The 27,292-nt window shown below is 44.2% G+C and overlaps 1 long non-coding RNA gene across 1 annotated transcript; it reads left to right on the forward strand.

Moving 5' to 3' along the window:
• The first annotated feature begins 4,232 nt into the window (after positions 1-4,232).
• Positions 4,233-6,440, forward strand: LOC147998055 (uncharacterized). Its single transcript, XR_015647325.1, has 3 exons — positions 4,233-4,380; positions 6,080-6,280; positions 6,360-6,440. It is a non-coding gene; the product is annotated as an uncharacterized LOC147998055 (long non-coding RNA).
• Positions 6,441-27,292: the final 20,852 nt, after the last annotated feature.

Genomic DNA, 27,292 nt, shown 5'->3' on the forward strand with positions numbered 1-27,292 from the left:
AACTGCTAAGGTTCAAGTCCCGGTGTTGGACCCATCTCCTTTACTTTTGTTTTCTTATTCTTTTTTTTTTTTCTGTCTTGGTCATAATATCAGAACCAGGTTAATGTATGACTGGGTCACTCAAACAATCACTCAAATCCCACCACACCAATGTGTTCTAATAAGGAGGAGGACCCTGCTGACTCTCTGTCCTATAAAGTCTGACCTTAACAGATGAGTTAAAGGATAGGATTATCCTAGTGGGTGATTGTGGATGCTGTTGTTGAGGTTGAGGGAGGCTGGCAAATGAGGGTCCACAGCTGAGTCACTTATAATAACAGATACAAAGCTGAGTGTGGTAGTGCCTTCCTATATTCTCAATACTCACGAAGATCACAAGTTCAAATCCAGCCTGGGCTACATTGTAAGTCCAAAGACAGCCTGGGCTACATCGTAAATCAAGGCCAGCCTGGGATACAGAGTAAGTCCATGGCCAGCCTGGGCTACATAGTAAGTCCAAGGCCAACCTGGGCTACATAGAATGTCCAAGGTTTGCTTGGCCTATTACATGACACTTCTCCAAACAACAACAGGTTTTTTTTTTCCTTTTTGGTTTCTGTCTCTCCTATTTCCTCTACACTGATACCAGTGCTGTATTTTGGGGGTGTGGGCGAGAAGTTTCATCATGTCTGATGGTCCAGGATCTCCCAAGCAGCACGGCAAACCAAACAGTGCAGCAAACAAGTCTGTTTTGATTGTTGCAGAAAAATATGACACATGGGAAGTGCTGTCTGAAGAAATGGCTCTAAGATGGGATAACACCTCGGGAGACTGGGCTTTGATTTTGTGCTAGTTTCCTCGTGAGAAAAACAATGATGTTCTCAACCAGAGTCTGTGTTGGGAATACAATGCTGTGCTTCCATTTCAACACTGCATAATCTCCATATGGTAACCCTGGAAATCTTGTCTGATATTAAACAGATTATAGGAGAGGTAAGGTGAGTATAAACACTGTCATTAAAAAGTGTTTAAACGATGAATAATTTTTGTTTTAAATTTTTGTCTGTGGTACCAGGTTCAATGTTCTGCATAAACTCTAAAACACGGCAATTTCTTTTTTTTTTTTAAATCACCAAACAGAATGTGATCTTATATTTTTCTATCTAGGTCTAATCGAGACATAAAAATAAAATTCTTTGCTTTAAAAAAAACTAATTGTGTTTCAATAGCTTTTTTTTTTGTTAATTTCTTATTTTTAGTGTTTTTTGTTTTGGGTTTCATTTTAATAATTATTTTTTCATTGAATTAATTTTCTTATTTTCTACTGTAGATAAAAATTTAGGTTGCTGGTCTTTGTTTCTAATCTAAGAATTAGTGTTGTAAATAAAGTTTCCACTTAGCACCGTCATAGTTCTGTCTCACACATTTTGATAGTATGTTTCCTATCTTCTTCTTTTTCTCCTACTGTTACATAGTTTCATTATTTCTTGACATCTGTATTACTTGTGAATGAGTAATTTAATGTTTCTGGACTGGGAGACTCCTGTTGTCTCTCATTGAAGATGTTTATTTTAGTTTTGTTGTATTAGCAGAACACATCGCGAGGGGCTGGACATGCAGCTCAGTGGACAGAGTGCTCACTTGGCTCTCACACAGCTCTGGGCTCCACCTACAGTACCTCATAAGCCTGGTGTGGAAGTACATGCCCATAGTCCCATTACCAGAAGGAGAGCCAGGAGTTCAAAATCATCCTCGGGTGCATAATGTGTTTGAGGCCAGCCTGGGCTACATGAAACCTGTATAAACAAATATGTCCCACAGGACATCCTTTCTTAGGCATTTGCCACACTTTGTTTGTTGGTTTCTGAGTGTCTGAAAAGTCCAGGGGTACTTGAAGGAAAAGAACATCCTGGTGCTACTAGGGACTGTCAGTCAGAGACATTGGCTGGTGAAGCCATCCCATCCCAGCTGGTTTTCTGCCTGCTTCTGTTGCTGATGGGCTGATGCGTGTCCACAGCTTTACTCATAATCAACCTGCTTCCTTTTCAGCTGTACACATTCTTGCTTCCTGCTGAGGCTGTGATGGAGTTAGTGATACAAAGAATTGGGGTCTCCTTCCAGCCCACTGATTCTCTCAACAATAAGTTCTTTCTCTGTAGAAATAGTTTCTCTGTTGCCTACATTATCAGAAATAAATATAACACTCTTTTAGTTTTATTTTGACACTGGGTTTCATTATGTAGGTAGGGCTGGCCTGAAACTCACTGTATAAACCAGGTAGGCCTTGAACTCACAGAGATCACCTTGCTTCTGAGTGCTGGGATTAAAGGGACATGCCTGTCTCCTTCTGTTTTTAACTTTTTTTAAAATTTATCTCTATGAGGTGTGTGTGTGTGTGTGTGTGTGTGTGTGTGTGTTTGTGTGTGTGTGAGTGTGTTTTGACTAAAGAGTCCACAGGTCCTCTGAACCCTGGACCTCTGCAAGAGCATCCAGTGTTCCTAAGCAGTGAGCCATCTCCCCAGTCCCTTCTGCCTGCTCTAAACTCCACTTCATTGTTCATCCTGCCCAGACTTGTCTTTAATTCCTACTCTTAGTGTTTGCTTTAATTCAGTGAGTGCCTAATCGATTTTTTCTTGTTTCTTCTGTTACCTCACCAAGATGATGTGCATCCTTTTGATTTGGAAGTTTCTCATTGACGACAGCTGAATCCTTGCTTTAAAATCCTTGCAGACAATTCTGACAAGGGTTTTCTCTTGGTGCCACCACCAGGGAACTGGTTTTCCTCCTCTGCTTTTTATTTAAGGGGATTGTCATGGTGTGCAGTGATTTCCATTTTTAGGTCATTTATCTAAGATGTCAGCAGTCCTGACACTCTGGGTGCAGTGGCTGTTTATCCTTCATAACCTTTTGGTGGTGTTTTGTTTTTTCTGGATTTGCCTGATTGAATAAAAGGGATTATACCTCCTGTCCATACAGACAGGCATAACTTAGATGGGTCAGGAAGAGTGGTTTTCAACCTTCCTAACATAACCTTTTCATACAGCTCCACCAACTGTAAAATTATTTCATTGCTATTCATAACTATAATTTTGCTATAGTTATGAATTTTAATGTAAATGTCTGGAATTCAGGATATATGATATGTGACTCCTGTGCAAGGGCCATTTGAGCTCCCAAAGGGGTCTCTATCCAAGGGTTAAGGACCACTGATCTGGACTTGGTGGGAGGCCCTTACCGACGTAGATGGGTTGCCCAGTGTTGCCGGGGAGAAGTCTCCATCTCTGGAAGGCAAAGGATCTTCCACGATCAGGCTTTTTCCTGGGTCCCTCTGTAATAGTGGACACACTCTTGATGGTTACTGATGGATCAACTGACTCCAGGCAGTTTTCTTTTACATCCTCGAAGATGAATATTCTAAACAGGGTTATGCTAGCCAAAAGTAGTGGCTGAAGCTATCCCTGGCGATCTTTCCCTTCCCTAATGGCTCCTTGTCCCCACAAGACCAACAGTAGATGTCTGAGTCCCTCCCAAGCTGCACCTTTCCAATCTACACTCTTCTTCTGTCCTGTTTCTTTCACGGAGAGCACACACGCTAACCCTGAACCCATCTTGTCCTCAGTAAGCACTAACCACCTACTCCTCTCTGCCAGCTTCGCTTTCCCATATGACCCGGCTGTTCAAAATTCTGAGGCATGTTCACGCTTGTATGGTCAAACAGAATGGGACCGATTGGCTCGTCTATACTGACGCAGATTCTGTATGATTCTGATTCAGTAGCCTGTAAATTTAATCCTGTCAAATTCCAGTTTTGTGTGAATAAAAATGGCCCTCGTCTAACTGTGGGTTTTGATAAAGCTAATTTTGGGGTGCTATCCAGTGGGCTGCCTCGGAAGGAGAGCCCAGCAATATTTCTGATACGGAGAATGACTTAAAGATAACCAAAGGAAAGATAGGAGCTGGGAAAATAACCACCAAGGATGTTGGTGACTCAGAAACCAAAGACTTTTTCAGAAAAAAAAATGCATGAAAAGAGCTACTTGGGCAGAATGTGACTGGAGTCATCAGAATATTTGGGTGAGGACATCATTTTGGGTCTCCAGGAGGCTACATGAGAAGCTAAAACCTAGATGCTGGAAGTTTCTAAGCATAACTAGGGAAGGAAATGGGCTGAGAGGGCTTCTATGACATAAGAAGAGTCTGGATGATGTCACAGAGAGAAGGGCGGAGGTTCCGCTTCTCTTCCACTTGGGGGCGCTAGACTCCCCTGAAGGTGGGTTCACTATCTTCCCAGCGGGGTGTGAAAGCCAGTTCAGCTCCTGAACCCCACAATTGTTCAGCAGGCTTTTGGTGCCTGACCGGTTTCCGAAGACAGAATCTGGACGACTAGGACATTTTCTTTCGGTAAATATGTTTATGAAGATAACGGGGACCCTTGTAGCCCAGAAAGCTAAAAGTTTTCCCTCGTACAGTGAGTAACCGTCTGTTCTGATGTCTTCCACGTTTGAGAGCTCGGCGGATGGTCTAGGCTAGTCAGTCTCCGGAGTTTATTATACTTTGCTAACAATATCTAATTCATAATTCTAATAAAATGTCAAAACTCCTTTCTGTGCCTGTGCATTTTAGGAGATAATATTTCTTTTTTGTTGTTGCTTTTTTTTTTCAGGAGCTGAGGACCGAACCCAGGGCCTTGTGCTTGCTAGGCAAGTGCTCTACCACTGAGCTAAATCCCAACCCCAGGAGATATTATTTCTAAATGGCTGTTGTTGCCTACACAAAAGACTCTTGTTGTGGTTGAAGATGCAACAGCGTCGCGGAATAAACCTGGGGCTGGGTCAGGATGCACAGTACAGAAAGCAAGTGGACTGGTATGCTGTGTCTCTGGGCAGACACTTGTGGATGTTGCCACGTAGCTCATAGTTAGAGGGTAGAAGAGGTGTGTGGTCACCCTTCTGGCTCCTTTGCTATCCTTTCTCTGTTCTGCTTGCTTAAAGTGGGGACAGGGATACTTAATCCCACACTGATCTAGCCATTCAAGGAGAGATTCCTCAGCAGAGGCAAAGTGCCTCGGGCTGACGAAATGTGTCTGAATATGTTATTCTGAGCTGTAGAGAACCAATTGTTCATTTCCCTTTGAACTTTAGATTTTGATTTTTGAGAGAGGGTTTTTCTGTGGGTAGCTTTGGCTACCCTGTAACTAACTCTGTAGATCAGGCTGGCCTTGATCTCACAAAGGTCTGCCTCCCTCTGCCTCTTGAGTGCTGGAATTAAAGGTGCGCTCCACCATTGCCCAACCCTCCTACGAACTTCTGATTATAACAGAATTAGATTCCGATGCTCAACCCTGTCTACCATCGCCTTCCTCACCTGCTCCAAAGTTCTCTTAGACAAGAGCCTTGGTCCAGCACCCTCCCAACCCCACCCCCATTGTTCTTGCAGGCACTCACATGACAGAGGCACCAGCATTGTGTGTGGTTTAAGCAGGCGAGCTCTTCAAACTCAGGCCACGGGCAAGTATGAAGCCTGAACACAGAACGATAGCCACAAGACAGTGGACCAGGATGCTGTGGCCTACCACATGAGGTCTACAGCCAAGAAGAAGAGGATGTCTCTGAGGAGGATGAGCACACCATCCCTCGAAGCAGAGGAGGAGGAGGCCTTCTCCCCAGGCCCTGGGAACATTGTGGGCTGCAGAATTTCTCACGGATGGAAGGAAGGTGATGAGCCCGTCACCCAATGGACGGCCATCATTCTAGATCAACTGCCAACAAATCCCTCTCTCTATCTGGTCAAGTATGACGGAATTGACTGTGTCTACGGACTGGAACTTCACAGCAATGAGAGGATTTTAAAGCTTAAGGTCTTCACAAAGTAGAGTTTCCTCAAGTGAAAGACGACCATGTTGCAAGAGCCATGGTTGGCCGAGCTGTGGAGCATAAATTTGACGGCAAACATGGCTCTAAGGACAACTGGAGGGGGGTGGTCCTAGCCCAGGTGCCGATCATGAAGGATTGGTTTTACATCACATACGAGAAAGATCCAGCCCTTTACATCCACCAGCTCCTGGATGATTACACAGAACGTAACCTACGTATCATTCCAGAGATTCCTCCAGCAGAGGTGAAGTCAGACGTTGACAGCGACATCTTAACAGGTCAATGTGTGCAGTTCACCAGAAGCGATGGTTCCAAAAAGATCGGCAAAGTCATTTACCAAGTTCCAGCCAAGCCTTCCGTGTACTTCATCAAGTTTGATGGCGACGTCCACATCTACGTCTATAATCTGGTGGAAAAGATCTGTTAAGGTGAAATTCACAATGTGTGGGGGGCATTGATGGGGAATTTATAGGAATGGGGGAAAATGTTTGTTTTTCTGTGTTTCAGATACACAAGGGCCTTTGACAACCCCAGTATCTTTTCCAGTGGAATTTGTTTTTGCTCTAAAAATTAAAATGTGCGATGTGACGTGTTGTGTGTGAAGACTTTGGTGGAGGAGACGGGCTGTGGTGGATGGAACATGGAGAGGAAGCCGGAAAGGTAAAGGCTGTGAACAGTAAGTGTGATGTCACGTAGACTAAAACAAACAGGACTGAGCTGGTCTGGTCTTTAGGGAGAGAAAAGAACTGGAGATGAGGCTTAGAGGAGCAGGGATGGCACGGGGGAAAAAAGATGGATGTTTAGGAAGCCGTGGAGAGGGGCCAGACATAGATAGACTCTCTGAGGTGAAGTTTGAGGGAGAAACAGACAGTTGGGGAAAGAGGGGCAGGTAACAGGGAGGTGATCTTGGAACTCAAGGGGAGACCCAATAAACTGATCCAGCAGACTCAGAATCAGAGAAGGTCGGGGATTGTTTGACTAACGAAACCTAATGAAACCTGTTTCTCATCTGTAGATGTATTATTTTTAATTATGTGGGTGGGGGCAGGGCATGAACACAGGAGACCACAGAGACAAGAATAGTCAAGTCCCCTGGAGCTGGAATTAAAGGTGGTTGGGAGCCATTGGATATGAGCTCAAAGAACCAAATCCAGATCCTCTTTCAGAGCAGACGAGCTCTTGATCCATTGGTCATCTCTCCAGGCCCCTAAAGTCATCTTTTCAAATAAATCCAACCTTCCCATGCAGAGAAGAGACAAGGATGAGGGTAATAAAGATTAAATTGATGGTGATGTGGAAGAAAGACTAAAGAACACATGAGGGAGTAGAGGACACTGAGGGACGAAGGAATTCCAAAATGGAGTTCTCACAAAGTGAAGCAGGAGGCCCAGGAAGAACAGAAAGCGTCTAGAATGAGTTGAACTTGGGCCGCATCCATATTGGTCTCTTTGGATCCTTAAAGAACAGCCAAGACATCACTACAGAAGGTGGATGTGAGATGGAGGCTTCCCCGGAGGACATTTTGACGAGGATAACTCAAGAGTAGTGAATGCCAAACTCAGTTTATATCTATCCATTCCTGAAAGTATCATAAAGCCCATTATTTTGTATGATCAGTAAAAAGTAAATTAAATGGGAGGATGAGGATGCCATGAGCTTCTGTCAGGTGTTACGTGGATCCTGTGTTTAGTTTCCCTGAGCGCTGTTTGCCTTTGTTGCATCCTGTAATATTTTTTGAGGTCTCTTCCCAATGCCCCTAGATGACCACAAAGAGCTCCTGCACTGGCTGGTCTTTCCTGGCTCTCCTTCGCCTGGATGGCTTCCTACACACCTGTGGGCCCTGTTACCCCATCTAGCCCAAGGAAGTTCCCGTCTCTTACTCATATGTAAGCTTATCCTCAGAAAACTCTTGATGGTGCCTCCAATGCCGAGGTGCTGAGCTCTTTCCTATGCCATTTGCCGTGATTTTAAAATGCTTTGTGCTTCCTGACCATGTAGCTGTCTCCTCCTGAGAAGCCCCTGTGTACCCCATGGGGTCTCCCTGAGCCACATCTACACTCCAAGAAGGTCTTTGGAGGCAAAATTATCATGGACTCATTCATTGTTCTTTCTTCTCTCAAGAATAAGTTTCTCACTGTAAGACTTGAAAATACTTTCTAGCATTGATTAATTCTGCTATTTGTTGGTTTTTATAATAGCTAGTTGTCTGACGGTTTCATTGCTGCAAAAAGACATCATGACCAAGGCAACTTATATGGGACAACATTTAATTAGTGCTGGCCTTCATGTTCAGAAGTTCTGTCTATTTTCATCAAGGCAGGAAGCATGGAAGCATCTAGGCAGACATGGTGTTGGAGAAGAAGCATATCTCCCCCACAGTGATATGCTTCCTCCAACAAGGCCACACCTACTCCCACAAGGCCACACCTCCTGCTTGTGCCACACTTCCCATGGGACAATCACATTCTAACCACCGCCCTGATTTTATGCCAACTGGACACAAGCTAGAATCATTAGAGAAGAGGGAGCCTCAGTTGAGAACATGCGTCCATAAGATCCAGCTGTAGGGCATTTTCTTAGTGATTGGTGGGCAGGGCCCGGCCCACTGTGAGCGGCACCATTCCTACGCTGGTGGTTCTGGGTTCTATAAGAAAGCAAGCTAAGCAAGACATGAGGAGCAAGACAGTAAGCAGTGTCACTCCATAGCCAATGCATCAGTTCCTGCCTCCAGGATCCTGTCCTGTTTGAGTTCCTGTCCCAACTTCCTTTGCTGATGAGCAGCAATGTAGAAGTGTAAGCTGAATAAACCTTTTCCTCACTAACTTGCTCTTTGGCCATGGTGTTTCCTTACAACAATAGGATCCCTAAGTAAGACAATTTCTTATAGAAACAGTGTGTCTAGTAGAGCCACAAACGCTTACCTCATAACCACATATAGAAACGTATAGACACTTTGTTTTAATTTAAAGGTAAGACTTGCTCATGTACTGACCTGTGACTTTCTAGTTTGCTTCCTTCTCTACGTGATGAATGCCATGATCAAAACTAACTTGGGGAGGAAAGGGTTATTTGCCTTACAGGTTACAGACCATCACTGAGGGAAACCAGAACAGGAGCTTGAAGTGGTAACAAGGAGCACTGCTTGTTGGCCTGCTCCCTGTCTCAGTCATTGTTCTGTTGCTGTGAAGAGACACCATGGTCAAGGAACTACTATAATGAAAGCATGTAATTGGAGGATAACTTACAGTTTCAGTCGTCTGGTCCATCATCATGGCAAGGAGCATAACACGGGAGCAATAGAGAGCTACTGCTCTGTAAGAAGAGAGAGAGAGAGAGAGAGAGAGAGAGAGAGAGACAGAGACAGAGACAGAGACAGAGACAGAGACAGAGAGACAGAGAGAGAGACAGAGACAGACAGACAGACAGAGACAGAGAGAGACAGAGAGAGACATAGACAGAGAGAGAGAAAGGGGAGAGAGAGACAGAGAGACACAGACAGATACAGAGAGAGGGGAGAGAGAGAGACAGAGAGAGACAGAGAGGCAGAGAGAGAGAAAGAGAGACAGAGAGAGAGAAAGAGAGAGGGAGGGAGAGAGAGAGAGGGAGGGAGATAGGGTGGGAGGGAGAGAGAGAGACAGAGAGAGAAAAAGAGAGAGACAGAGAGAGACAGAGAGGGAGAGAAAGAGTGAGAGAGAGAGGGAGGGAGAGAGAGAGAGGGAGGGAGATAGGGTGGGAGGGAGAGAGAGAGACAGAGAGAGAAAAAGAGAGAGAGACAGAGAGAGACAGAGAGGGAGAGAAAGAGTGAGAGAGAGAGGGAGGGAGAGAGAGAGAGGGAGGGAGATAGGGTGGGAGGGAGAGAGAGACAGAGAGAGAAAAAGAGAGAGAGACAGAGAGAGACAGAGAGGGAGAGAAAGAGTGAGAGAGAGAGGGAGGGAGAGAGAGAGATCGGGAGGGAGGGAGGGAGGGAGAGAGAGAGAAAGAGAAAGAGAGGGAGGGAGAGATAGAGGGAGGGAGAGAGAGAGGGAGGGAGGGAGGGTGAGAGAGAGATAGAGAGACAGAGAGAGACAGAGAGAGAGAAAGAGAGAGAGGGAGGGATGGAGGGAGTGAGTGAGTGAAAGAGAGAGAGAGAAACTCTGGGAAAGCATGGGGCTCTTGAAAACTCAAACCCCTCCCTTGTTGACACAACCACTTCCTCCAATGAGGCCCACCTCTTAATCCTTCTAGTCCTTGAAAATACTGTCACTCCCTGTTAACTAAATATTCAAATATATGACTGTGGGAGCCTTTCTTATTCAAACCGCCACACTCCCCATGGCTTGCTCCATTACTATTTCTTACAGCCTAAAAGGCTATTCTTTTTACACATGACTACTGATGAACTTGCCCACAATGGTGGGCCCTCCCACAACAATCATTAATCAAGAAAATGTTCCATAGACTTACCCAAAGTCTATCTAATGGAGGCAGTTCTTGAATTGTTCTCTCTTCTCAGTTGGTTCCAGATTGTCAAGTTGGGGGAAGAGAGAGAGAGAGAGAGAGAGAGAGAGAGAGAGAGAGAGAGAGAGAGAGAGAGAGAGAGAGAGAGACCCAGCACTGTAATGTTTCTCTTACTCCATGCTACATACTCACCACCAGACACTCTCTTCTCTCAGTGTACAGACCCACTTCCCTGTATGGCAGAACTGAAGAGTAACTACTGTCACCAACATGAATACTCGAGGATATGTGACAAGAAATGAATACATTCTACAGCTCCCAACGCCAAGCAAAAGCACTTTAGTGTGTGCTGCACTTACTGGGAGACTGTCAGTCACTGGCCATTTCATGGGTCACAGTAGACCAGAGAACCAAAACGTCACAACCTACATATCATCTCCTCTCAGCAGGAGACATAGCCCTTTCTCAAAACCCATGAATCTATCTGTACACTTAGATTTTTTCAAAACCTACTTTATTTAGGTTTCTTAAACCTTCTAGCCCACCAACCGGAGGTAGCAGAGAGAGAAAGTTGATAGGAAAAGAGAGAGAGTTGTGGACCTATTTAGAAGTAATTCTTTGGGGTAACTCAAATCTTCATTGTGCAGTACGATCCAATAGCAAACGCAAAATACGAATCAGTAGCAGTGCCTTGATCTGGCAGAGACCACAAGGCTCTAACCAACAAGAAGCAGCAGAAGCAGCCAGAAGCAGCCCGAATAGCACAGGTTCTTTTGTGAATTTCTCATTACGGAATGAAGACCAGCAAAGACCACCGAAACCTTGCAAGGTATAGCAATGTAAAGATGTCCTCTCCTTCTCTGTGCGATTACATTTATGTTCTACATAAACATCCTGTCCCAATTCAAGCGTGTGCTCCATCTAAATACCACATGCCTTCTCATGTGTCTGCTTCAGCAAAACATCCTCTCCTAACATAGCTTCCAGAAAAACATCCTGTGACACAAGTGAGATTCCATAGATACCAAAATTTTTCCACTTCATCTAGCCTCATCTCACACTTGGCCATGACATCACAAAACATATAATGGCCATCTTGCAAGGCTCCTAGGCCCCAGCTCCACCAGCCACTGGAGCTTCTGCAAATGCACTCCGTGAGACTCAGACCCTTTAGTGAGAACAACCTTCAGTTATCCCCGTAAACATTGTGCTCTCTCCATCTTTGCTCTCAGCCTATAGCTGTCCAACTTCCAGCCAACTCAGCTGTGACCAGAAAACCCTCATCAAGAAAGTCAATGAATTTGACTTGATTGTTTTTCCCTGACAGAACGGAGTGTTCTCCCTGCATGGTTACCCTGGTGTCTGAGTCATCGGTAATAAAACACACTACTATTAAGATCAAAGTCACAGGAACTATGACAAATAGCAAATCGCACGACAAGCATCACAGTTGGCCAAGCCTTTTCTGCAGTTTTATTGAAATAAAATTTACATACTTAAAAAATCCATTTATTTTAAGTGTGTAATTTAATGATTTTTCAGCAAAATTTATAGCTTCCTTCCCTTTTTTAAATACTCATTTCCCACTAGTTCATACGATATCAAAGTCTATTAAAAACACAGAAGTGAAGTCAGGAGAAGGACCAGAGTGGGAAGCAGGAGGTTCTTGATTTTCTAAGACGACAGTCACATTGGCAGAATCGTCTGGATAAAACAACTTGGGAAACATTGGGTCTTCTCTTAGCGTGCAGCCTCCAGACAAAGAGTTTAAAGGGTTAAGTCATGGGTCCTCCTACATTAAATCCGGTCCTGACCTGGTGTGGTCAGCATCATTTTTGGCCACTTTCATGTTAATCCCATTCATCACTCTTCCACGTTGCCTAGCAACTCACATAGTAAACAAACTTATTTTGGTTCATGATTTCATAGGTTTCGGTCCATGGTCACATGACCATGAAAGCGGCACGATAGAGCCCAACTGCTAACCTCACTGGCATCCAAGAAGCATCAACACAGGAAGAGACCAAGGAGAAAAAAACACCCTCCAAGACACGTCCCAAATGACCAAGTCCCTTAATTTCCTATCTCCTCGTTTCCCGCCACCTTCATACACATCCATCAACAGATGAACTCATTGATTACAGCCCACAGAGTCCAATCGATTTTCATAGTGCCACCTTTGAACATTGTACTTGGACAATGTGTATCTTAAACCCATAGGGTAGGGCCAGAAGGTTGTGTCAGAGGTCTAAACATCAATGCACACTAGAAACAGCCGGGTAGGTTTCTCAACATCCCCTATTTCTTTGTGGGACTGAGCTACACCATGTGTGCATTGCAGCATTTTGTCTGGGGTGAGATACCATCAGCAGTCAATTGTAAAGACGCCCCCCACCATGTGTGTGCTTGAATGTAAAATGGGACGTCTATAATATAGACACACACGCATATACACAGACTCACAGAGAGAGGCAAAATGGGAAGGAGTTGAGTCTTAGGAACCCTCAAGGAAGAGGGAGTGGAAATATAAGATACAGATGTCAGCGAGAACCAGAACAAAGCAGTGTCTTGTATACACTATAGGACCACTATCCCTCAGCCCTAGCTGACAGGAGAGGGAGAGTCAATTTTCTACAAAGATATAGATGGTGATAAGCTGGCCAGGCTCCAGGGCCTTGCCCAAGGCCCATGAATTTATGGGCAGCATAAATGACTTGAGTGGGTTGTTACAGAGGGCAGAAAGGGAGCTTGAATTTGAGAGAAGGGATTAGGTGTGATTGGATCTGGGAGGAGTTAGGAAGAGACGTGAGAAGTAAATTCTATCAATATATAATGTACGAAGTTCTCAAGGAACTAATAAAAGTGGTTTATAAATACCATATCTGTACTGAACACATACAAACCATTTTCTTGTCATCTCCTAAATAACAGCCCCTCATGATTTAATTTCATTAAGTACCAAAGTAATGCAGAGATTATTTAAAATGTAGGAGGGTCTGGAGAGACGGCAGAGGGGTAAAGCCAAGTGTGTGGTCACACATGGAAACACCAGGGCTTGGTATGGGAACAGGAGGATGACCGGGACTTCCTGACAGTGAGCCTCACCTCAGGTTCAGCAGGGGACCCTGTCACAAGGGAATACAATAGGGAGTCAAGGAGCAGAACACGCTCTACCCTCCCCCAACCTCTGCACTTACATGTTTCTATGACCACACGCACACATACACACATATAAATATGACTAGAGTATACGAGAGGCTTGAATACGTTATATGCAAATGATGTGTCGTTTTACCTAAGGAACCTGAGGAGATTTAGATCATTGGGTGTCCTGGGGCCAACTCTCAGAGGACACGATATATCTCCTTATTGTGCAAACGAATCCTTTGTTGAGTGTGTGTCAGTGACTCCACACAGTTCTCCTCCTTTAGGTTCCTGTGTATCACAGAGAATGATCTGGAAATACTGAAACAAATATAAACTAAAGGCTTTGTTTGGGTTTCTAGGCTTGCGTTAAAATCATATTTATCACGTTTTATTAAATGGAAGGGAAATCTTCAGCTCCCAGCAACAATAGACTCAATCATGTTGGCTTCTGTTTTATCCCATTATGAATAGCAATTAATTGCACATCAATAGCTCCCCATGCTTTGAACTAAATCAGGATGAAGGGATATGTTTCCATAACCCCTATGTGGATAATCAAGTAGAAAGGGGGGAGGTATGATGCCTTTGGATTATGGGAGAGTGATGGCTTGATTGGAAACTTGTTATGCAAATAACCCTAAACTCTGAGATATGGAATGTAACGATAAAATATACTACCAAATGCTATGGACACTCATTACCTGATTTTTCTTAAAAGAAAAAAAAAACATACTTTAGGATTTTGAATAAGTGTGACCCTCAGAGGTTCAAATACTTGAATATGTTTGGTTTCCAGTGGGTGGATTGTTTAGAAATGATTGGGAGTTGTGTTTTTGTTAAAAGAGATGTGTCAATGGGAGGTGGGGGCCTTGAGATTTCACAAGCCCACCAGGCTTACATCTCAAGTCACAAAGGAAAATAAATATAACAGGAAATAATAATACACATCCAAACCGTGATGGGAAGTTCATATCCGTTCCCCTTAATGCATGTCAACTTTGGAAACTGGAATCCAAAATGAGATGAGACTTTTGAAAAATCCTAATTCTCAGGCAGGCTTTGGTATTTCTCTTTCCCTGAAAACGAACAGCACTAGAAAAAGGCAGACGGTAGGTTGTTTTTGTCCACAAATCGAATCAAAAGGGTTGGATAATGAACATAGAGGAGGCTCACCCCATGTTTACCAAAGAATAGAGTAAAAAGGGGGGAGGGGAGACATCTAGAGAACAGTCGGTGCCTTTTGGTATTATAAAAAAATTCCTGAAGTCAAGAAATAATATTTGACAAAAGAAAAAAAAACTAGGTTTCCATTAGGCAGAACTGTTTTAAAAATGCCTTCATTTTAGTCATGGAAAGAGGGGGGTGGATCAGGTCACTCTGAAGATAACTAAAGTCATTCCCATCAAAAAATTAAGAAAAATGTGGATTTTTAATGGACTTGAATAAAATTAGAAATTTTAGCTTTCAAAGAGGAAATATTGTGTTCCAGAGAGAGAGAGAGAGACAAAGGAGTGTCCAAACTCATACTTGATTCTTTCAATAAATCTACTGGTAACTCATGTATTTTTGATATTAGGATTAAAACGCAAGTTGGATTTCTCGACTTAAGAGTTTAATGTGTGTGAATAGCTGCCAGTGGAAAGACTTGTCCTCGGATTTCTCAAAAGGCATGAAAAAGCCACCGTGGAGTTACTGGATTTTGTTTCAAAGACTTTAGCTCCTTGTCTGCAGGGATGCAGGGCCTCAGAGGAAGGGCCTGAGACATCGTAAGAGGTAGCTCCAACACCTGAGGCCATGCCCACAGAGGGAAGTAGCCTTTCTCAGAAAATGGAGCTACGAGAGCTAAAAAATGAAGGCGACACATCGATCAAATCGCTGTAATAGAACGACGGCAGCCAGTTCACAGAGCGAGGCAGCTGTCAGCAACTTGGCCAAGAACTAAGAGGATTTGAAAAGATAATAACACACAGAGTTCACAGAAGCCACAAGAGACTCATGGGGTCTGGGAATTTAATCCATGTGCTCTGGGCAGAGAAAACAATCCAAACCAGAGATCCCTCTTCCTCAGCCCAACGGAACGCTGTGCCGTGTCCCGGATGTCCCATGTCAAGGACTCAACCTAGATGCTGGAAGCCTGTGAGAAAGCGGAAGTAGGTCATTTAAGTGCTGACACCGGAAATGGCTCAAGTCTGCACCTTCATTGGAAGGAGAAAAAATAAGTCACTCAGCACCGGAAGTAATCCTTGTCAGGGTCTGTGTGAGGTCGGAAGTGTTCGGCGCCATGATCAATCAGTAAGCACTGCCTACACGTGTCGGGTGAGCCCACACAAATGAGGAAATGGTTTTTAAATTTAAACACAATTTCTAATAACTAGTAACTTTTAAGTGTCCAGGTTTAGCACAAGCTTCCAGATTATGTGGTTTCTCAGGCGGAAGAACGCCGCACAAGACGTGTGTTTGAACTTCGTAGGTTCCTACTATATGACAGCAAACTAGGAAAAGCAAGGAGGTGGGGTGTGGTAAAACGAACTAGAGGGAATCTGTAAAACCAAGAAAGAAGAATTCAGAAGACTTGTACGGGAAAGGCCAGAAAAAGGGATGTCTTGGAAGACCATCCTCGTTTTCAGAGTTTATCACAGCAAAATTGCCAAAGACTGGTAGCAAAATTGCCATTTGTCTCTGTGGACAATCTCTGAACATACACACACACACACACACAGACACACAGAGAGAGAGAGAGAGAGAGAGAGAGAGAGAGAGAGAGAGAGGAAGAGAGAGAGAGAGACAGAGAGAGAGAGAGAGGGAGAGGGAGAAGTGAAGCAAGGGGGAGGGACTAGGGGAGGGGAAGGGAGAGAGAGAGAGACAGAGACAGACACAGAAAGAGAGAGACATAGAGACATACACACAGACACACACATGCAGAGATATACACGAAGACACGCACAGCCCAATTGAGGATTTACAGAAAGGTAGCCATCAAAGGACCCGAATATTTGGTGCTAAATTAGGTGAGCTTTGTGGAGGAATGAGTGCCAACCAAATTTTGCAAGTTCTGCAGCCACCTGCATGTTTCCGCACCCCCTTAGCTGTCGGGGTATCGCATACATGGCTGTCACTCCTGCTTTCTTCATTTGTATTTTACTGTGAATCTCCCTTCTCCCCTGTTCAATGTGGCCAGCGGTTTTCCATGTGGAAGGACCTCACACTGCACTGTGTCTAGGGCGGCAGGGAAAACAACTTCAAAAGAGGCTCAGTGCTAGGCAAACAGTACAAACAATGCATACTTCACCTCCAAAGGAGGGGCTCAAAGAACACAGAGGCTCTGGCTGGCGCACAGGGCCGATCTTACAAAGTTAGGGCCCACAGCATCCCTGGGACCCAGCCAGCAGCTCTCATTCAGCCCTCCATGCTAATGACTCACTCTCATCTCTTGAGACCAGAGGAAGAAGCATTTGGAAGATCCTCTCCCTAAAAATGAAGCTTGTATGGAAACTCTTATTAAACTTAAGAACAATTTTCAATAGGAAAGCCCACACATAGTAAAAAAATAAATGGCAGATTCGACAGCCTTCTCTGCGATACCATCACGTACACACACACACACACACACACACACACACACACACACACACCAGAAGAATAGACCTACATAAAGGATACATTTCCAGGCTCAGATATCTGTTGGGAGGAGGTTGACGTTCTAACAAACCTCAGCCAAGGACTCCATTTGGAAGATTCAGAAGCTCAAGACATTGGTTCACTCCTGGGAGAAGATCGCTGTCTATCTCACATAACCTTTATGGAAAACAAAGACAGATCAACCTAGAATGAGTTAAACAGAATCCCTTTCAAGGCTATTGAAGAATTTTGGAGACAAATTCCACAGACAGCTAACAGCAGAGAAAGTGACCCATGATTGCAGGTTGTATAATACCACTGAACCTGGTGAAACATTTCCTACTCTCCTAGGACTCCTAGACGTGAGAGGGCACCAAGGCAGCCTGGGCAGCCCACGTCAGTCTCCATACAAAGTGCACTTTGTAGGCTGACACCCACATGGCTAGTCTGCAGTTACCAATCCTGGTCATGAAGGCATCGAAAAACAGGAGACGCCCTCCCTGGTAGAGCCTCTGTCTCTGGTTCCTGCCTTCTGGAGGCTCCACGGTCATTCCACCCTTAACTCTCCATCATCCTGTTGACAAGTGTCTGGGCTTTATCTTTGACTTAGGAGTATATTTTAGTCCTTTAGATCTCTCTCTCTCTCTCTCTCTCTCTCTCTCTCTATCTCTCTCTCTCTCTCTTTCTCTCTCTTTGTGTATGTATGTTTGTGTGTGTGTGTTTGTGTGTTTTGTGTTTGTGTGTGTGTGTGTGTGTTTGTGTGTGTGTGTGTAAATGTTATAAAGGTTAATAAAAAGAAAAAGTTGCTGGTTCCAGTACACATTTAAAATAAAGTTCTTTTTTTTAAAGCTTTATTTATTTATTCCATGTATGTGAGAACACTGTCACTGTCTTCAGACACACCAAAAGAGGGAATCAGATCCCATTACAGATGGTTGTGAGTCACCATGTGGTTGCCGGGAATTGAACTCAGGCCTCTTTGGAAGAGCAGTCAGTGCTGTTAACCACTGAGCCATCTCTCCAGCCCTAAAATAAAGTTTCTTAAGAGAGCAGTTTATCGTGGGAAGCAATAAACATTTATGGATGAGCACTCAGTCTCTTTAAACTCCTGGGACTCGGGAAGCATCTTGGACAAGGAGGTGGGAAGAGTGTAAGACCCAGAAGGTGGGAAGAAGGGCTGTGGTTTGCTGCCTTCAGGACAGGATGTGGCTGCTGCAATCGTGAGCTCACAGCAGCTGTGGTCACCTGCATAGGTCTATAAAGGACCACCAGCTAGACAAAATCCCTTACTGAGGAGGTTTTCAGGTGCTGAGGGCTGCTGGGGTAAAAGAATCATTCTTTTCTGAGGGTTTGGTCACTGGTAGAATTCCCACATGCCTGTAGATAGTCACACACCCATAAGTACATAACCAATGCTAATTGGGCTTAGTGGTTATAGGTTGGGAAAGAGGATATGAATTTTGAGGGATGGTTATTGGCAGGGAATTTGGGCAGAGCAGAGGGTGAAATGGAAGAGTTTATGGCCATGTTTCATTGTATACATGTATGAAATTCTCAAGGATAAAGACAATTTATTATTTAATAGAAAATTTAGACTATTAGCTTTAGCTACATAATATAAGGCTGTATGACTCTAAAGAATTCAAATATTGAACATAAATCAAACCAATTGACTGCCTTATGATTCAAGGAGCAAATTATACGTACTTAGTATAATGCACGTTCTCCCTCTATCGGTCTCTTTCTATCTATTGTCTCTCTGTCTCTCTCTCTCTCTCAAACACACACACACAAACACACACACACACACACACACACACACACATGCAGATGCACACTTACATTATTTTTATGTCAACGTATTAAAATTCATGATACAATCAATATGAAGGAATAGAGGTTTGTTTAGGGCACACAGTCACAGTCATTGGTTTCAGACTGTCGGGGCAATGACTACATGGCCACAGTGTATTGATCTGTGTCACTGAGAGCCTGCATGAGTCCTGCTTATATTTGGTTTGATCAGGCGGCCAAGAGTTCGGTCTGAACCAGCCAGCACCCTCCTTCCTGCCCCAGTGACCTACTTCTGCTACAGCACAGTATGAAAGGTTCCTCCACCTTCCTAGACAGTGCCATCAGCTTGAGACAAAGTGTTCCCACAGCTGAGACCCTGGGGAAATTTCACACACAAGCCCTAATGACAATGAGCCAGGCAAGTGCGAAATGTTTTGTGAAAACTGTTTAATTTCAGTTCTGTACACAGGACAGGGAGGAACCCTTTGATATGGATTGATTTAGTCTTCAGCTTACAGAGTGCACCCCCAAAAGATACATAATGTAGAAAATGCACAGTTTTCTATGTAGCAAGCATGACACTGAAAACAACACACTAATGAAAGTAAAATGCAAAGAACGGGGATATATAGTAACAATTCCAATTGTCATTGTGAAAGGCTCTTTTATTTACATATGTGAGCTGTCATTATTAGTTCCCTACTGGCTTGATTTTACAAGGAAAGAAAATCACAAGCTCTGACTATCCCATCAACCACGGTGTCATTCATCACACTGTTATGGGGCTCCGATCTAGGGATTAATCATCAGGGTTTGACAACAAAATCCATCGGCTCAATACATGAGGCTTTAGCGGAGAAAGTGAGGTTAAAAGTATGTAATGCCCTTTAGTGTCTTCTCTGCCAGTGTGTTGTATGCATGTCTTGTTGTTGAATATTGTTGGTGGTGGTGGTTGTTGTGCTTTCAAATATGAAATGTTGAATGCAAGGGCAAGTGGCAGGGATCTGATAGATCTTTGCATCCTCACTTTCTTCTTCCCATCTCTTGCTAAGTCTCCCAATCCTCAGCTATCATTCAAATACACTGAAACAACTCAAATATACCAAAACAATGTGAAATAAAGACACTGAAAAAACTCAAATATACTGAAACAAGGTAAAGTCAAGATGCACTTGCCATCCCTAATTTGTGTTTGCATTTTGACCGTAATAGTCTGGTAAGCCTTAAAAACCACAGGATGGGTCTGAGGAGGATGGGTGGGTGAAACCGCTTGCTGCCTAAGCAGACCCTAACTCAGATCCCAGTCACCATGAAACAGGCAGGGGAAACCTACAACCCCAGGGACAGGAAGGGGGAACAGAATCACTAAGGTCTCCTGGCTTCCATCCCGGATGAAAATATGAGAGTTTGGGATCAGGCAAAGTCACCTCCTGTCTTAGTTAGGGCTCCATTGCTGTGAGGAGACACCATGACCAAGGCAGCTCTTAATAAAGGAAACATTTAATTGGGGCTGGCTTACATTTTCAGAGGTTCAGTCACTGATTATCATGGTGGGAAGCACGGCAGAGTCCAGGTAGACATGGTGCTGGAGAGTGTTCTATATCTAAATCCGAAGGCATCCCAGAAAGAGACTTGCAGCCACAGGCAGCCGGAAGAGCATCCATCTTCCTCATTGGGCAGAGCTTGAACACTAGGAGCCCTCAGAGCTGGCCTACACAGTGACACACTTTCTCCAACAAGGCCACACCTCTTACTAGTGGCACTTCCCATGGGCCAAGCGTGTTCAGCCACCACAGTGCATCAAAAGAAAATGGCAGAGAGACATAGAGAAAGATACTGCATGGTATCCTCTTGTATCAGGGTGCTGCAACTCCCCCCCACACACACATAAACCCATGCACATGTGCACACATGAGCAGATTTATTTATTTATTTATTTATTTATTTATTTATTTATTTATTTACTTTATTTATTTTTTTCCTTAAGAACTCGGTACATACACATAATGTGTATGAGCAAATTCTTCCCCATCCCCTCCCCTCAAATCCCTCTCCTTTCCTCCCTCCTAATTCCATGTGCATTTTAGTAGAAACTGCTTAGTCCATTTAGTGCTGACTAGATGTGTGGGGGTGAGTACAAACATCCAGGGGAGCATGGACAGCCATCACGGGCCAAATCCATGAAGAAAACGGGCCCTCTGCCCTGTAGTCATCAGTTCCCAGTAGTTCCTCAATTGGGGTAGAGGAGCTTCCAGAGTCTCCACCCGTCTATTATGGGATTTATCTATGCAGGTTTTGTAGATGAGATCCTAGACACTGTGAAACACATGAACACACACACACACACACACACACACACACACACACACACACACACACCCCACAATTTGAAACCAGAGAATGATTTCTAAAAGGTTATACAACGTCCTAAATTCAGTTCCTTGGTGGCGGAATATTTGAAATCCACACCAGATCATAATTCTATCTATATAAAATTAAATTATTCAAATGAATATTGTAAAGTTCAGCGGATTTTTATCTGTTAAATAGCACAGGCTGAATGAAATCACTTGGTGCCGAACCTCCCTAGGGCTGCACAAGAAAAATTGGAAATCAGGGTTCAAAAGCATGAATCCACAAGGGTGAGGGGATCATCAGAGATCGAGGACCTACAGGACAGGGTAGGGAATCTCAGTAGACCAGACAGGTGGACCATAAGCAAAGAGCCTGTAAAACGGGCCATTCATACCTTGACAACCTTCAAAGTCTAGGGGAAACGCAGGGTTAGGTACCCCCCAAAGTGGGAATAAAAAAACTTTAATACATTTACCAGACACATAGCTTCTAAATACAGTGTGGATTGGAATTTACAGTGTGAAAAGGCATAGGAGTAGTAGTGTCCAGTTTTCCCCTTGCTGTGACAAAATTGTGTCATTTAGAGGCTGGAGAGATGGCTCAGCTACTCAGAACCCTTAGCATCCTCACAGCTGACTCTGGCTCTGGAGATCTGCCTCCCTCTTCTGGCCTTTGCAGGTACTTCAGTCACATGACATAACACAAAAAAGACCCACGAACAAAAGTAAAAACGAGAACTTAAAATGAGTCATTTAATTGATGTTAATGCACCGAGGTTTGTAGAGAGAATCTCTTCTCAGCATCACCTGTCAATAAAAAAAGTCTATGACCTATGAACTGAGGCAGGAAATAGAAGGCAGGACACTGGCAGCAAGAGAGGATTCTGGGAAATAGTGTATAAAAGGAGACCCAGGGAGGGACGCTGCGGCAGATGCTAAAGGAGATGTTGAGGAAGATGCTAAGAAAGGGGATGAAAGCGCAGTAAATAACCATGTAGAAGACACAGAATAGTTTGAATGGGTTAAATAAGTTAGTCCGGGAATGAGCCAAAGTTTGTGGCTTATGAATTTTTTAATAAATAATTAGTTTCAGAGTTGTCATTGTGGGAGCGGGAGCTGGGAAGGAAAAAAGTACTCTTTTTTCCAAAGGTTAATTTCTCCTAATTATTTTCATATGATTATGTAAGATGCTAATATATGGAAATCATGTGTAGGTTATATGGGAAATTGCAACTATCCTGGAGAATTCTAACATAAATATGTTTTTTAATACAAACTCGGTAGTGATATTTTTTTCAACTTACATTTTTCAAGTCTCTGTCTATTCTAAAGTATATGAGTTTATTTTATCTACAGTAGAAAATGTCCTTGTGATGTAATGAAACATTAGTCAGCCCTACTAAGATGCTTTCTGGAAGTCAGTTAACCACAGGCACTGAGAGCTGTGATGACTTAAGATGTGGCCAAAGCACTTTTGGGATCGTGAACTGATGAGTATGGGCTTGTGGTCATATTCACCCTAAAAGTGACCACACACACACACACACACACACACACACACACACACACAGCCGACATCACTGACTAACTATAACAAAGCTAGAGCTGTGGCTTTGAGATCATGGAGTAGGTGGCACTGGGTTTATACGGCCTTACACTTTGGCACAAGCAGACAGCCACACTCACAACTCTCCCTCTGGTCCCCCTCTTCCTTCACAGCAAGTTCCAACACAATGTGTTTTTTCTGATTTTATCCATCCAGTCTGGGCATCCAGATCTTAACTTTTTTGTTCAGTGTGTGTGTGTGTGTGTGTGTGTGTGTGTGTGTGTGTGTGTGTGTGTAAGAGAGACTCTGTGTGTGTGACAGAGAGAGAAAGAGAGAGAGAGAGAGAGAGAGAGAGAGAGAGAGAGAGAGAAATAGTCACCCAATTAACACATGTGCATGCACACACATGTGGAAGAACCTGGTACACTCAGGAAATATCCTTAAAGTCTTGTCTGTCTTGTTCACTGTGGCAGCAACTCTCACTCACAGGCAAAGCTCCTTTTGGTGTGGGTCACCTTTCCAGACAGCGTGCTCTGGGCATCCTGCCTCTGCCTTCCAAGGTGGACTTATAGGATGGTCTCCACATCCACGGGGCATCTATGTAAGTTTATGGGGAACGAGTGCTTAACTGCTAGACTCTCTCCCTAGTCCCTTCCAGAACTCTCTGTCCCAATTCCCCTTTACCTTTCATTTTGAGATTTATCGAGTATGCATGACAAATGGAGACTGTATACATTTGAAGTATGAGGTGTAGTATTCTGATCACATTATACATTGAACAGATATTTTAAGATCAAGCTCATTCACATTCTCTCTCTCTCTCTCTCTCTCTCTCTCTCTCTCTCTCTCTCTCTCTCTCTCAGATCCACTGTCTTAACATACTCCACATACACAAAACCGCAGTGACAATCATTTCACTATTCCCAGGCTCTGATGTGTTATACATCCCGTAACCGAGTGATGTTGTACATTCTGTACAATCTACTTCTCAAAAGGAAAAATCAGCACCGCAGTCACCGGTTAAAACCCTCAAATGGCTCCATGTCACTGAGGGTAAGATGGAAAGCCCCTCTGTTGACATCCCTCTGTTGATAGACAGATGCTGTTCCAGAAAGACCAAAAGCTTTGACACACCATCCCGGGCCTGGGAAATCAAAACTTTAGCTTCTTGTGTTTGTAAACAGAACAGAAAATGGGCTTTACAAGACAAAGAGACTGTAAAATTTCGTGTTGCTAGAATACTCAGTCACATAGGTTATAGAGCAACTGAACTCATGGTTCCACAGGAGTGTCGTTGGGGGATTCATGTGTTTGTATAAGTGCCTGTTCCCAAGTGCAAGAGCACATACGTGTGTTCATACATGCAGAGATGAGTAGAATGTGCATTTTCTTCCTCACTACTCTCCGTTTCTGAGTGAACCACAGCCCACCATTTTGACTAGTGTGGCTGGCCAGGATCCTCTTGGAAATCCAACCGCCTCCACCATACCATGTTGCAGACATGATTAGCCATGCCTGGAGTTTTACAAAGGTGCAGAGAGAATTTGAACTCTTTGGGCTTGCAGAGCAAAGGCTCTTGCCCACTGAGCAATCTTCCCAGTCCCCATCAGAATATGGTCTATCAGAACCTTCATGCCCTGCCTTCTGCTGTGTGTGTTTCTCAGTGTCCTAAGGGATGTCCTCTCACATAAATGGTTTCACCCCCACATGGCTCTGTGCTTACACCCAGAACAGAGTGTCTCTTTTAACAGGAGAACTAATTCAGAGGTGGACATGTTCTGATTGCAGCCTCTAAGGTATAGAGAAGACTGTCTGCATCTTCAAGGCATGGGCTTTCTTACCCTGTGAACTGAAAGCTGGTGTCCCACCCTGGAGGATGGAGAAAAGGAGAGAAGGATGCGGGAAAGAGGAGGAGGCAAAAGTGTAGGGGAGAGGTTGAAGTCACATTAAACGTTCCAAGTTAGCATCAAACCTGAAGAGTAGACAGGGAGAAATTGACAGTGTCACTGCTGTCACCACACACAGACACACAGACACACACACACACACACACACACACAAACACACAGACACACACACACACACACACACACACGCATCTGCTGTGCGTCAGGTGTCATTCCCCCACTAAATAAAATGCTCTATTAGGTTTATCTGCCCCTCTCACGAGTAGCCTGTAATTAAATAACCGCCTTTTAAAATCCTGCTAGTGTGAAAGAAAGCCATTTGAGCATTTTCCTTTGCTGATGAATTACATGGACCAGTGGTCCTTGATAAACAGGCCTGTTCTAAAGCGATGCATGAGAAAAAGTAAACGCGTCTAAAACAATTGATGGGGGATTAGATCCCACGTCTCCGGCCTCACTGAGTAGACTCTGTCCCCAGCAGGGAGCAGAGCCCAACTAGGACCAGCTGCAGGACTGGTCTTCCAGAGGGTGTAAGATCCAGGAGGGCCCCTTCACGGACTCTGTCAGACCTCGCTTTTCCCAGAACAAATGCTGTTGCTGCCCATGCTGAGCCTCTGAAGCCGAAAGAGTGAGGACAAAACAGTTCCCTTTTTGACCATCTCTCCTAAGGAAGTTCCCCATCAGAGCCAGAGGTTTTTCACTGCTGCTTCAGGGCCTGATCATGGCTGTGATGGCTGTCTGTGGTGCTGACCTTTTCCTCATAAAGTTCTTTCTAAAGAGTAATTTGTCTCCTCTTCCCGCCCATGGAACCCACCGTGCCATTGACATCACAGATGTCAGCGTATCTTTTTAAAGAGAACGCAACTCAATCCAATTCTACCCTCTGGCATCCAAAACACTTGTCATTTTCATAGCCACGTACTTCAGAGTGCTGAATAATTCCTGAACCAAAAATCTCATCTAAATCAGTTCCTGGTGACACTCGGGTATGATTCCCCATGGGGCACACCTCTGCACCGTTTATGAGTCTACAGTATAAAGAAAGCAAGATGCATGCTACAGCTAGCAGAATCTGGTTAACTATAGCCTCTGATCAACTCAGCATCACTTGAAGATAGAGAAAGACAGACAGACAGACACACACACACACGCACGTGAGGGGGGGCTTAACAAATGTCTTATTGTTTTATTGTGTTGGTCTGTGGACAGGCCTATGAGGAATTGCCTTGATTGTTGACTGACTTAGGAGGGCCAAGCCCACTGTGGGCAGCACCATCCCTAGACAGGTCGTTCTGAGATGTATAAGAAAGCTAGTTGAGCTGGAGCAAGCCATCAAGCAGAGTCCCTTGGTGGCATCAGCCTCAAGACCTTGTTGTGGTTCCTACTCTGACTCCCCTCCATGACCTGAAAGTTGAAGTCAAAACATTTTCCTCCCCTACACTACTTTCCATCCAAGCGTTTTATTACAGCCACAGAAAGGAAACTAGAACAGACTCCATGGGGCAGCAGGGAGGACTGAGGCCTCACTGATTCCCAGGAGCCTGTGCTTGCAGCTTCTGGCTCTTCTATCACTGTAAGCCACAGTGACCTGGGCAGGCTCAAGAGAAGGACGGACAGTCTGCATTACCGAGGAAACAACACAGTCACTTCTGTCCTTATTCCACGGACAAGAAAGAGTGCTGATGACCCAGCGGTTATAACGTTTAGCAGTGGGAACAGAAAGAGAGGAGGAACTTCACGCTTTCCACAGGGCCAACGAGAGGACCAGAGGCAGAGGTGAAGCTGGACTCTGTAGTACATTTCCTGTGTGGGCTCCCTTCCCCCACCTAGTTACAAAACAGAAGGTTCTAAGTCAAGAAAGAAAGAAGAGAGCCACAAGACGAAAGAAACACAAGTATGTCAATAATGCCCCTGCCTCAGTGGCACTTTCCAGAGGTTTGTGAGTCTGTGGACATGTCTATGAGGAACTATGGGGAATGTCATCCCCTATGAAGGTGGCCCAGGGTTGTAGGAGAAGGAGAGAAAGCTGAGTAGGTCATGGATAGCAATCAAGTACCCAGCATTTCTAAGTTGTCTCTGATTCCTTTCCTGCCTCTAGAGTCCTGCCTGAGTTCCTGCCCCAATGTCGCTCAGTAACAGACGGGAACCTAGAAGATAGAGTGAGACAAACTCTTTCCTCCTCAAGTTGACAGCTGTGATGAGATTGTTCTTCTTGTTGTCTACATGTTCTTCCCTTTTTTGAAAGTTGTCTCTTTTTATTGTTCTTAGAAAGATGATATTACATGTTTTCTCATGGGCTCTCTGTCTCTCACCATGTCTCTCTTTGTCTCTGTCTCTGTCTCTGTCTCACTCTGTATTTGTGTGTTTGAGTGTGTATATGTGTATGTTTGTGTGTGTATGTGTGTGCATGTGTGTGTGTTTGTGTGTATGTATGTGTGTGTTTGTGTGTTTGTGTATGTATGAGAATTTCTGTGTGCAAGTGCATATGTGTGAGTGTGTGTGTGTTTGTTTGTGTATGTATGAGTGTTTCTGTGTATATGTGCGTATGTGTGAGTGTGTGTGTGTGCGTTTCTGTATTTATAAGTGTTTCTGTGTGTTTGTGCGTGTGTGTGTGTGTGTGTGTGTGTGTGTGTGAGT

The sequence above is a fragment of the Rattus norvegicus genome, chromosome Y (genome assembly GCF_021556685.1).
Source record: "Rattus norvegicus strain SHRSP/BbbUtx chromosome Y, alternate assembly SHRSP_T2T, whole genome shotgun sequence".
In the NCBI taxonomy this organism is placed as follows: domain Eukaryota; kingdom Metazoa; phylum Chordata; class Mammalia; order Rodentia; family Muridae; genus Rattus; species Rattus norvegicus.